We start from the raw sequence: 12,556 nt of genomic DNA on the forward strand, positions 1-12,556 counted from the left end.
ATCCTTAAAATGTGGGATCAACAGGATTGTTTCTGGCTCTGGACACCAGAAGCATCAAATGACATGTGATCAGAAAAGGTTAAAACTTTCCACCTTATTTTAGTTCCAGGTTTAGGAGAGATTTGCAGACCCAGGAAGAAAGAAATTGGCACTAGTCTCACAGACTCATCTCCTGCAACAAGCCAGCGGGGGGAAAAAAAGGCAGGGTAAAAAGAAAAGGAGATCTGAGAAGCCCCAGATTATGAACATTTTTCATTGGCACAAGCCACCCTTGCTTAGCACGGGCCAGGCTGCTGCTATGGGGACCCTGCTAGGAGCTCAGAGGCTCACGGCACGCATGAGGCAATGGAAAAGCAGCAGGCAGGGACTAGAAATGGCTGAACTTTATTTTTCCAAAGTGAAGATCCTTGGTGGGCTGCAGATTACTTTGGAAATCAGACCCTACACCCCAGGATCCCGCAGCTGTCCCTCTCCCCTCTAATTTTTCTCTGTCAGATTCAGAGCTATAATTAACCACAAGGTCTTAGTGATACTATGTGAGAGTCTGTGTGTGTGTGTGTTTGTGTGTGTGTGTGCACGCCTGGGCTTACTCACCCCAGTGGGCATAATCCTGTACTGAAGATTGACAGGTTCACATGGAGAGGAACTTTTTAACTAATTCACTTCTAAATGCTCCTATGGCTCTCTCTTCCCTTTGCTTCCCTCCTCCCTCCAGGCTGCAAAGGGCATCGTGATACTGGAACCACCTCTCCACACAGAACTGCCAGCAGTCATCCCTGTACACAGCCATGAACTCCTCTGTATTAGCCATGGAGGGATACCCAGCCAAGGTGCTTACAGATGTGCTTCTATCTCTGACTGAACCAGGTTTCTCAGAGTAGGTCCCTCAGCATTTTCATGGAATTAAACAATGTTAGATTAGAGCATGTTGGAGATGAGGGGTTCTGACTCAGCAGTGGTTTGCCAAGACCTTGAAGCAGGGAAGGGAAAAATGTCTAAAGGCCAAAGCACACTTCTCTCACTCATGTGAGGACCTGTGTTTGAGGCAACACACTAATCCATATTCCTTATCTCAGCAATTCCATTAAAGCCACTTGGTATTCAAGAGCTGAGAGAGAAAGGAAGAACATGATTTGGCACAAAAAAAAAGAAAATGCATGGTAATTTTTTAAAAATAAAACCCCAGGGTGTTTCAAATTAAAATGTCCACAAAAATAATACAAAGATGCTCAGCATTTTTTTTCAGGAAGGAAGAGGCAGCTTAAACTGTGCTTCTATGGACCCAGCTTTGTTGAGGTGGGTGTATGAACTAGTAGGAGAACAGGAAATTCTAGCTCATAAAAGGACTGTCTTAGAGGTTCTACAGGAAAAGAAAAACTTTGGAAGAATCTACAAGGAAGAGATCACTTGTTGTCCCAGTGCGTGATAACGCAGAGCCACGGATTCCTATAGTTCTAACCACAGGTTCCTACAAACTGCAAACTGCTAAGCATTGCAGCCCCATTTAAATTGTGGAGAAAGGAGGCACAGTGATTCCATTTGTGACACAGCTTGAATTTTCACAGATTTTCATAGTAGAGTGCTGAGCTACTGCTGCTGCTGCAGCATGGATGATTCTCAGCTGGTTAATACTGGACCAGGAGCGACTGTTTACGTGGGTTGGGTGATTTAAATCCCACCTTTGCCTACACCAGCGTAACATGCAATAGGTCTGCCCTGGAAGCTGGTGCTGGCTCCTTTCTCTGTCTTTGCTGCTGCCACAACAGGTATAAAACAGGCAGCAGACAGAGAGAATTCAGTTCCAGACACTCTGCTTTGTTGGGCTAGAGATAAAGCTCCCTGACACTGGGAAGCCAGAGAGTTAGAATAGCTTGGTGTGTCTGGCAAGGCAAAAAAACACAGGATTTTTTTTTTTTTTTTTGGGTGAAGGTTTAAATTTAAATGAAATATATGCATGCCTAATCCATTCTAATCTATCTGGGTTCTTATATCCCATTAATCACTGACTTGTATTAGCACCTCACACTGTCATCCCTGCCACTGCAGAAAGCTGCTGTGACCACCATCTCATCACAGGCATTCTGATGACTTGTCACTGGATTTTGTGGGAGCAACAAAACAGCTAAGAAGCCAAAATCACTTCCCATTGCAACGCTTTAGAGGAATGATACAGGCGAGAATTGATGTAACGTATTGGTCTCAAGCATGAGTGACAGACACTACAAAAACCATGCTGTAAAGCACACATTTCTCAGAAACTTTCACAAAATTGCCACCACCTAAAGACATTGCTGTTTTTCTCAAAACAAGCTGACTTTCAATGGATTGCTTCATTTTTTTATTATAAATCTTCAGAGCAAATTCTTTAAAACAGTTTTACCAAAACCAAAATAAATAAAAACAAGTACTGAAATAATCTAGAACACATAGGGAAAGGCTATGCATTATTTCAGAGTTAACTGTCTCCCCACAAATTGATTGGGAACACAACAGGTTTGAACTTCTTAAAAGACCAGCTTTTGTTAGCTCAAGATATGATATAGGTCATCTCAACTGTTTAACTGAATCATACAGGACATTTTAATAGGGTTAAAATTTTATAAAGTCAGCATTCAGACCAGGGCCCACCTAGTAGAGGTAGACTGCCCTCAGTCTAAATTAATTCCTACAGTTTCAGTTTAAATTTTTCACATCAGCTAGTTGGGAAATTTAAGCTGTTATTATGAGCTATTGCCCAGACGTGAATATACTTCAGTGGTACATGAAGATCTTGTCTTTTTTTAGCTATGTTTATTTTCCACAAGCTCTAAGATAAGCCTCCTCATGTTTTGCAGTTGTGTATCTTAATAGAACATACCTTTTTCAAGCCCCTTCCTTCATTGTCAAGGACTGCAACCCACACACAGACACACAGCTCTCCCAGGTCCAGTAGTGGGAATATGAGAGGGTTGGATCAGCCACTGCAGGTCAGTGACAAGGAGTTTATGAGGTATGCTTGGACAAAGAATCCATTGAACAATTTCAGATGAGAAGAAAACAAGTGGAAATCCCAGTCTGCCTGCAGATAATTTAGAAATAGAAATTATTTTTGAATTAGTTTGACTAGCTTCAATCACAAAAAGAGCATGAAGACACATAGCACATTAACTTAAAGCATGACTGAGCAGCTGACTAAATTTGTAATCTTGACATAGACATCCCTGAAAAATCAAATTAGGAATAAACAAACACAGGAAACACTCCTTATATAAAATTGAAAACTACTTTTGATTAAATGTAACTTCATGTTTTGAGTTGAATTGTTTAACCCATATTCTTAGTATAGCTGGTGATCAGTTTAGAGCATATACTGTAGGAGTTTTCTTGGCATTTAAATCCAGCAGTTACAGCTCATTTAGCTACACTGTGGTATTCACATTCTCTGAAAAGAGAGACAGGGTCTTTTCCTGCAGAAGCACAGACAGAAGAGAAAAACAATTCTTATCTCTACTTGCTGCTCCTGTTGTTTTGCACATGTGGAATGTGTTAGGAAGATTGTTTACCTGAAGTGATTTGTCAATTGGATTCTGCTGAGGATTGTTTTGTTTCCTTGGCCATTTGGAAAGAGCTGTGTCCTGACTGTCAGGAGACAGCCACAAGTTTTCTTTAGTATTCTTTAGCATGTAATTTAGTATAGCATAGTATCTCTTTAATATAGTATAGTATAATGCAATAATATAATTTTAATAAAGCATTTGCGGATCAGCCTTCTGGATCAATGGAGTCAGGCGCCAATAATTTCCTTCATCGGGAGTCCTGAATTTTCCTAAACTACACTGTCTTGAGATGAATTCAGCAGCTTTTTGAGTGGGCAGATCACAGGTGTATCTCGTACATGTGGTACTGAAGTTCCACACCGAATGTCACTTTGGATGTGACTTTGAAAATTGCTCCTGTGAAGGAGAGATGAAGAGGCCCTTTAGGAGCAATGAGGGGTTAAAAACTGTTCCCTTGAATTTATTTCTGATATTGGTGGAGGGCTGGAAGTGCCAGCCTGCTGATTGATGGGTTCACATGGGGCGACCTTCGCATTAGCAACGCGACTCTGGTTGCCTGGTAAACACAGGCAGATGGATCCAGCTCCGGTGATTTTCAGCGGTGACGGACGGCAAAGGTATTCCTGATCCGCATCACACCCTGCAGATCCCATGAAAATGACTTGGCACAGGGCGGAAAGTATTAGATTCGGGTGACAAATAACTACCTGACATCAGCTGAGGCTTCTTCAGAAAGGTTATGCTGCAAATAACCGGCTTTTACGTAACTTTGTTTTCATGAAGCAGTAAAGAGACATGTGGTTTATTTATTTATTTGAGAAAATGTAATGCAGCTACTGCCTGATAAAAACAGTTATTCCTTGAGAATATGTACCCAAGTATTCCAGCACTGTATAGATTTCAGGGTGGTTTTGGAGGGGTTTTGTTTGTTTGTAAGTTTAAAGCATGCATGTTTTAACTTGTTGCTATATTTGATGCTATATGTATTTTTTCAGTGGCAAGAATTAGCATTCAGACAAGACATTTACTCAGAGCTACTGTGATTTCATGAGTCTTTGCTTTTCTAACGCTTCAGTTCAAAAGTTCTTAATTTTTATTCCTTCTTCTCTTTTCATGAGTCAGTTCAGCAGCAAAACCAGCATTTTAATTAGGTTTGTGGTCAATAACTGCTTATCTGAGCTTCAGACCTTTGTTTTGATGAAGTAGCTTGTTTGTATATAAAAATGACTGGGGCAGCGTGTGTTGAGAAGGCTCCAAATGCTTTATGCCTATCTTTAGCTGATAGGTGTCCCTTCCGCAGGATAACATCCTCAAAATGTGTAGTGTGTGAGTGCATGTGTTCCTGCAGTGAGTTAAAATAACTGTTTGCACCTTCTGTGCTGCATGTTACCATTCCTGCCAGGATAATCCGGTGTGGTTGTATCTGATAGGACATCAATAACAAGCCTAGAACTTGGCAAATGTCATCTCCCCAAGATGGAGTGTCTTGTTTCTCTGCTTGTGTTGTGCTGTAAAGCTTCTCTCACTATTTAAACCTTCTCCAATAGAGACAGCAAAATTTCCAGGTGGCCCAGAGTTGTCCCCTTGTCTCTATGGTGAAGTCATTCTCTTGGTTTTCAATGCAAAGGAACACAAATTAATAGAAGCAATGCCCATAAAGCAAGTTTTTGGAATAGTTGAGGAAAAGTAGAATCAGCATAACATTGCCAATGAGCAAGGAAAAATTCTTCACTTTTTTTTCCTTCTGGACAGGGTTATCTCTCTTCCTAGGCCTTTAATCAGATTTCCCCATTTATCCAGAAGTCTGCACAAAGAATAAGGTTGCCTATACTTCTGTAACCATGCTTACAGGCTTTCCTCCTTACATTTTAATTTATTAATCTTTCACCTTTTTTCTGTTCAATTTTCCTACATCATTAGTCTCTAGTGTTCATGTCTGTTTCCTCATCCCCTTCCTTCCTTCCTTCCTTCCTTCCTTCCTTCCTTCCTTCCTTCCTTCCTTCCTTCCTTCCTTCCTTCCTTCCTTCCTTCCTTCCTTCCTTCCTTCCTTCCATCCATCCATCCATCCATCCATCCATCCACACAGGCTAAAGAAAAGGGTTTCATTTTGAAGGTCACTGTGTAAATAAATATGTGAGTGTGGGCTCATTCTCATCTTCTACAGAACCTGTACCTTGCTGCCTGGAGTGTAAGCTACTTTTGCCCACTTGCTCTTGGAGGCAGACAGTGCTGCAGAGATCAGTAGCAGACTGCAGTTCTCACAGCATGCCCTGGTATTACAGAATTTCTAAAAAAATAGAGCTGAGGCCCTGAAACTGGCTTAGTTTTCTTCCAGCAAAGCACGCTGTTCTCTCAGCACCCCATGTCTCTGGTGTGTTTTCCCTTTTTTGCCTGTGGCACTCCTCTCACCAGAAAACTTTACTGCAATTGATTTTCAGCCCTTTCCCTCATGTCCACACACTTGTCTCCACCAGGCAGGGATCTAGCTGAATAATGCCAGAGGTAGAGAATATGCAGGAAATAAATTATTCAGGAAATAATGCAGGGTAGGGCTGGCTGCAGGCAGCAGGCGTGTTGGACTGCAGCACACCAGCACCTCCCACACTGGCTTCCCATGGAGGCACAGGATGGCACAAGAGCTTCAGCAAGAGGCTCCACATGGATCCAGGCAGGTGGGGAAGGGGTGGCTGTGCCACTTGTCCCCACACAGAGGAGCACTTGGAGCAGTGGTGTGCACTGCCAAGTGTTATGCCAAAGTTCCAAGACACATGTCCTTTCCAGGAGCTCCCAAAACAGCCGGGCTGGATGGTCCCCTTTCTCCAGTTCAGTGCAGGGTGTAGTTCGTTAATCATAGGCAGATGAAGTGTGAGGCATTTTTTTCCTAGTTTTATCTATGTAATTGACAATATTTCCTTTAAAATGGCAAGCTGAAGATTGGGACATATTTATTAAGTCCTGTGAACTCAAACAATGAACTCTTTAATGCAGACCCAGGGTATTGTGTGCTCCCAAAAATAAAGCTGATGTTTGGAAAGGGCGTATCAAACATAGCTGGTGCTGTTTGAAGCCGGCTTTTGAGAATGAATGATGGCACTTACCCAGGGCTGTGTGTCAGGGGCACTCTGGTTTCGCAAAGCTGTTTGTAGTCTGAAGCACTCAGCTGAGTTTTGTTTAGTGTCCTCTAGTCAGAATAGTCAGAAAAGCAGTGTGATGCCGGAGGGTAGTCACAACCAAAACGATTCCAGCTGTCAACACAGTGGAGAGACTTTTAATTTTGTGGGCCCTAAGCTAAAGGCCAGAGTGAGTGGCTGACTCAGTGGTGCACGAAGCTGCCCCTGTCTGGGGCTGAAGGAGGGCAGGGTAGCCCTGAAACTCTGTGCTCAGCACCTCAGCAGCAAACACAGGGCAGTCAGCAAGGTCGGTGCCAGCGCTGCATGGCCAGTGGGAGCAGAGCAGGAGCAGAGCACAGCGATCTCAGGGCTGAGTCTGGGGTGTCTTGTGCACCCTGGTGCTGCTCTCCTGATTACACGGCTCAGTTCAGCACAGTGCCACATCACCACCCTCCCCAAAGACTCAATCTCAGCCCTAATTTGCTGTCCCATGCAATGCTCTTTCCCATAGGATCACATCAGCAGCCAGTGTGCAGCATACCTCCTCATTCCATGGTGCAAACCATGTGTGTGTGCACGTGAGAGGGTGGAGTGAGATGTCTAGGGGGCCAGCCCAGGCACTCCTGTCATTTGCATGGCTGTTCCACTGCAAAGGGGCTGCATCACTTCCAGGTGAGAGATGGCACAGAGTCACATCCATTAGATAAATTAATGGTCTGTACGGTGTTGCACTTATGGAGTGAATCCTTACGGGTTTCTTCCAACTCAAGATATTCTATGATTCTCTGCAGGACTTAAAATATGGCAGATACCACATATTTAACAACCAGTAGTGTAAGAACTACAACAGTAAAAAAATCAGGATGTGGAGAAGGCACTGTTAGTTAGATCAGGGTGGACCACAATGGTCTGATGCCACAGGCCAGAATGAACCAACAATTACACGTTACCATCAAAATCCCCCAGTGAAACACTGAAGTGAAACTCAGATATAGTAGTACCTAGAGAACTCCACAAGACTGTTGGAAGACATGAGTTTTTAGTCAATTTTAAGTCTTTTGCAGCTTTTTCATTCTGCTCAAATGCAAGTGGAATAATTGGAGGCAAGGAGCATGGAAAAATCCCTGCCTGTCAAATTCAATATGGATATATTTTCCTTGCTTTTCCTTCTAGGAAACCTTCTAGGCAAATTTACAGCAGAAATGTGTTACAAATATTATGTGTTGTTACATATATCACTTCATACTGTATGAAATGAAAGAATTTTGGTAAATTCAACTAATTCACAAAAATCACTTTTGCTCTTTGCAATGAAAATGAATTATTTATCTTCATATTTACACCTAAATAGTTTCTAGGCTACGAGCTGACAGCAACCTCAAGCTGCAGTCCTGCTGGGCCAAGTACTGTTTAGTCACTTGGGGTATTTTAAATACTAGCTGTAAGTTTGTTCTGCCTTGCTTTGGCAAAGCATTTGACTGTGCTTTAGTAAGAACAATTCAAGCCATGTTTCTGAGCAAAGCTTGCTTTTTTTCCTTTCCCCCTGTTCTGTCCATTATTGTCATATGCAACTTTTATGAAGTTTTTGGCTAGTGACCAAATTAAGGGCCTGTAAGTATCAGCCAAAAGCTGTGAGTGGAAGTTGGGCCTTCATGTACCAAAAATGGTCTTATGTGACAAGTTTGACATTGCAGTCCTTAGTGCACTCCTGCAAGACTTCCTTGCACTTACAGTTTCTGATTTCTTCAGGTTTCAAGGAGTAAATGAGAACCACAAAGCACTGAGAACTGTCTCTTCGTGTGAAGGAAGAAGTTTGCTGGTTTTGGCAGAAGGCTTTGGATGGTATAAATTTTGAATGTGAGCAAGTATGATGCACTCTCTCCCTTTAGTCACAGTGGGTGGGATGCAGCTGACCAGATGTGGACATCTTCCTCTGAGCTGGATGTCTGCATGTGCAGCCTCCCTTTACACAGTGCTAGTTACCTCATGGTTATGTAAATGTCTAAAACAATGAAATGGATCAGGTCCTAAAAGGATTTATTTCCCTTTGTGACTTTCAAGAGGACCCAGAGCAACCCACTGAGTCATAAAATGCTTCCTTGCAGACACCTGAAATTAGACGTTGAATAATACTGTAACAATTTGATGCAACTGCCTTTGAGGTTAGCCTTGGGCAATGCCACTGGGTGTTTTATAGGTCTTTAAAGGGATTTGATGTGGAAGGCAGGGCAGAGGCTGTCAGTCAGATAAGTGCAGGTAAAGGAATATTGCTGAGTTTGCCTGACACCATGAAACACTGCTGCAGCAGGTTAGCAGTGCTGTGCACATCTGTGACAGCTGGCACAATGAAATTATCTCCCCTAAGCAGGCAGATGGAGGCTGAGACCTAAGTCATGATCATGCTGGGAATAACATGGGTGCTGTTGGAGATGGAGCAAAAACACAAACTGTTTTTATCACCCTGTCAGATTTATCTAGTGAGCTTCCTTAAAACCACAGTCTCCTTTCAACAACTCAACTTTCCAGCTGGGAGTTACAAATGCCTGAACTTTTGTGTCTCTCAGGGATTCCCTTGTGCTGTATTTGGCCTTTTCTTCACTCTCTTCCCCAAAAGCCATAGCAATGACAGCAGTGGCTATGCATATGACATGTTTTAATTCCATTTGCAACCACTTCATGGCATGGTTAGCACTAATCATGGCCTGTGCTTGCCACAACAGAGTGGGTGCTTACAAGTCCAAGTGGCGGCTGGACACCCATCTGCTGTGTACAAGCTGGGGCTGTGTCTCCAAACACAATTAACAGTTGTCTGATAGCAGAAGTCTGCAGCAGTTTGCCTCTGTTTTCCATAAGTTAACCTCTCCACTGTCCTTCTGTAGGGTCCAATTAAGCAGGTGGATTTACCTCGTCCAGCTTGTCATCTTCCCACCACCACATTGCCAGACACCCCTAAATGCAGTGTGCCTGGCCATGGTGTTCTGAGGGACCAGCTATGCAAACAGAAATTCCACCTTAGCCACTGATATCAAATGACCTGCTGCATCCCTCTACTCCTCTTCACAAGACAACCTGGCCCTTCTGTTTGGCAGGCTCGTTAGCAGGAGGAGAAATGGAGTGTCTGAGGTATGGCATTCTTATATCTCTTTAAAAGTTTTTATGGCTGTGATGATCACTGTTATTCCCTCCTGTTCATCCCACTGCTGAGCCTGTAGGGGAAGTGAAAATGAAGAAGGAGGTAGCAGCTGCAGCAGCAGTTCAGTTTCACAGAGATTGCCATGAAACTTGGGAGAGGCTGAGTCTCTAGGAGGCAGCATTTGTACAGTACTATAAGGAGAGGAAGAGGAGAGATGCACATACTTTCTTATGCCTGTTTCAATATGCTCTTATCTCTGATGTCTTCCTTCTCCCTTCAGTGTGTAGACCATGAAAACACATGGAATGAAATTCCCACTGTTGAAAATCTCCAGGAGGAATGAATTTACAGGCTCTAAAATATTACTCTGATAAAAATTTCTAATAAAAATTAATATTTTTAACAGCGAAAGTAAAATTTGTCTCTGGAATCTTCCCCTTCTTAGAAATAGGCTTGAATAAATTATTTCCATCACACAAGAAAACTGTCTTGCTCATTGGAATTGCTGGGTTCTTCAGTACCCTTCCTTGGACTGGGAGTGCCTGACAATGAATGGCAGCTCTTGAAACACAACACGGTCTGCTGGCCTAGGGGGACCTTAAAATACAGAAAGAGGACAGATGTACGTGGCTTAGAGCAGGGCTTGCTGTGACAGTACAGGACACTGACATTTATATTTCATTTATATTCAAAACTTCTTGTGGGCTCCCTTTCCCTGAGCACGGCTGGGGTTTCCTTCATTTATCTTCCAAGCCGTAGTGGAAACATGGGAGCTGTTATGATGGAAAGTGTTTGCAGCTACTGAAGCTCCAGGAATAGGACCCCCAAGGGAGATGTGTCATGCAGGACAGCTTTTCATTGGATTTACTGCAGTGGTTTTGCTGTAGAGTTAGGATGCCAGCCCAGACCTGTGTGGATCTGTACAGGGTAGACATAAGATGGAGTCTCCTGAAGATAACAACAAATCTCTTGCTTGTGTTGTCCACACAGCAGGGACACTGGCTGGCTGCACCTAGGGCATTTGCTCAACTCTTCCTATGGATGACAATCATCTGGACCACACCAACACCAGGAGCTCTGAAGCCTTACCCTGGGTAGGAAAAGGACAGATCCTCAAATGCTTGGCTGTTTTTCCATGGTGTTATAACACTGCATCCCCTTGCACAGGGAGGCTGAGCTAAAGCACCACTAAGGGAAGCCTGGACACATCCTTGGCATCTGTCAGGGCTGCAAACAATGCTGGAGAAGCCTTATGTCAGAAGCGATCACAAGCCTTGACTTGATGCATCTAAAGCTCTCTGAATCCTTCACACCTCCTCAAAGCCTTTTCTCTTTCTCAACTGACATTTTTATAAAGTTCCCTGCTATTTAATCTCAGATGACCACGTTGCAGTTTAAATCAGTCATCACCAATCTGTGGTGGCCCTCCAGATCAATTACTTCCTCCCAGCTTAGACCATTCTTGAAAATTATTGCCACCTCCTATAAATATGGCTGTGAGGTTGCAAAGTGTCAGTTCTCCTTAGAAAGATGATTTATTTAAACAAGAAGAGAAAGAAGATTTGGGCTATTTTTAGGTGTCTTTCTTTGATGCTATACAAAGATTTTCTCACCATGTTTCTCTGTTCAGCTGTGCTGTCTCTGACTTTTCACCCAGTGCAAGAGGCAGCCACATCAGCGGTCCCATGTGGCTCTCAGCAAGTCTCTTTCAGTGTTCAGTTTTGTTATTTCTGCTTTATTCTTGTGTTCTGCATTAGAAACAAGGGGCATCCCACAAGACTTAGGTTGCCTGAGATAAGTGCAGAACTCAAATGACACTGACAACAAAAAAATTTACAGTATGTTTCCCATGCACTTCAACTGAAGCATCATTGAAAAGCCCAGCAACCAGATGAGACTGTCCCAAATTGAAAGCTGCAAAATTTTGTCTGGAATAGGGAAGACTATTTGAATAGAATAGCTTCTTATCAGGAAACTATTATTTTTTGCAGGGCTAGAGTTACTTTCAATGAAAAAGTCTTTATCTGAAAGAAAAAGGTTCTTTTCCACGCTAGAATGAGACTGGACTGACCTAAAATAGCCAAGAGCTTGGCAGCGATGGTATCAATGTTCACAGGAGGAGAGTTGGGCTCGTGTCTGAGTTAGAATCTTGATTTAGTTTTGAGCCCCTCACATACTGGGGTGAATGATTCTAGCATGTTGTTCCCAGAAATTTCATCTACAATCTCTGTCTTTTTGTAGGCAATTTTAAGAGGTTTTAGGCATAACTTTGTGCAAAACCCACAAAATTTGTTAAAAGCAAAAAATATTAACAAGGTGGAAAAGCCATCTGCATCCCAAATGCTCCTATTATTGCCATTTGCCAGGGCAGAGGTGAAGTACAAAAAGGTTCAATGACTTTCTCTATATTACTCAAGGGATCAGCAGCAAACTGATCTGGGACACCTCATTGTTGGGACTCCTTTCCAGATGACAGAACTATTTATTTCTTCATTTTAGTTTAGATCCCAGAAATTACAAGCCTGAGTTTTGTCCCTCCTAGAAGTCAGTAAGCATTTTGTATGGACAGAACAAAGCTAAGCCACAGGAAACTGTGGGTTGCCTTATTCGCTGTCAAGCCTCTCACTTACCCATGGAGTCAAGGCATTGTATCTCTGCACAAGAGGTTATGGACAAGAAGTTCCTGCAGGCTCCTTTCAGAACTCTAAAAATAAGACTTCTCATAATATATAGCAGGACTAATTAAGTTTTTGCTGTTCCTCCCACAGAGGGTTATC

General features: G+C 42.8%; 2 long non-coding RNA genes across 2 annotated transcripts in view; one reads left to right on the forward strand and one right to left on the reverse strand.

Annotated features, from left to right (window-relative positions):
- The window catches only part of LOC134415111 (uncharacterized), a 64,253-nt gene extending 61,329 nt beyond the window's left edge, over positions 1-2,924 (reverse strand). The window contains exon 1 of the long non-coding RNA XR_010026941.1: positions 2,858-2,924. This is a non-coding gene — a long non-coding RNA (uncharacterized LOC134415111). The remainder of the gene's footprint in view (positions 1-2,857) is intronic.
- A 5,465-nt stretch (positions 2,925-8,389) lies between these two features.
- LOC134415112 (uncharacterized) lies at positions 8,390-10,126 on the forward strand. The gene is made up of 3 exons (XR_010026942.1): positions 8,390-8,503; positions 9,526-9,769; positions 10,060-10,126. It is a non-coding gene; the product is annotated as an uncharacterized LOC134415112 (long non-coding RNA).
- Positions 10,127-12,556: the final 2,430 nt, after the last annotated feature.

Source organism: Melospiza melodia, chromosome 2 (assembly GCF_035770615.1).
Source record: "Melospiza melodia melodia isolate bMelMel2 chromosome 2, bMelMel2.pri, whole genome shotgun sequence".
Lineage (NCBI taxonomy): Eukaryota > Metazoa > Chordata > Aves > Passeriformes > Passerellidae > Melospiza > Melospiza melodia.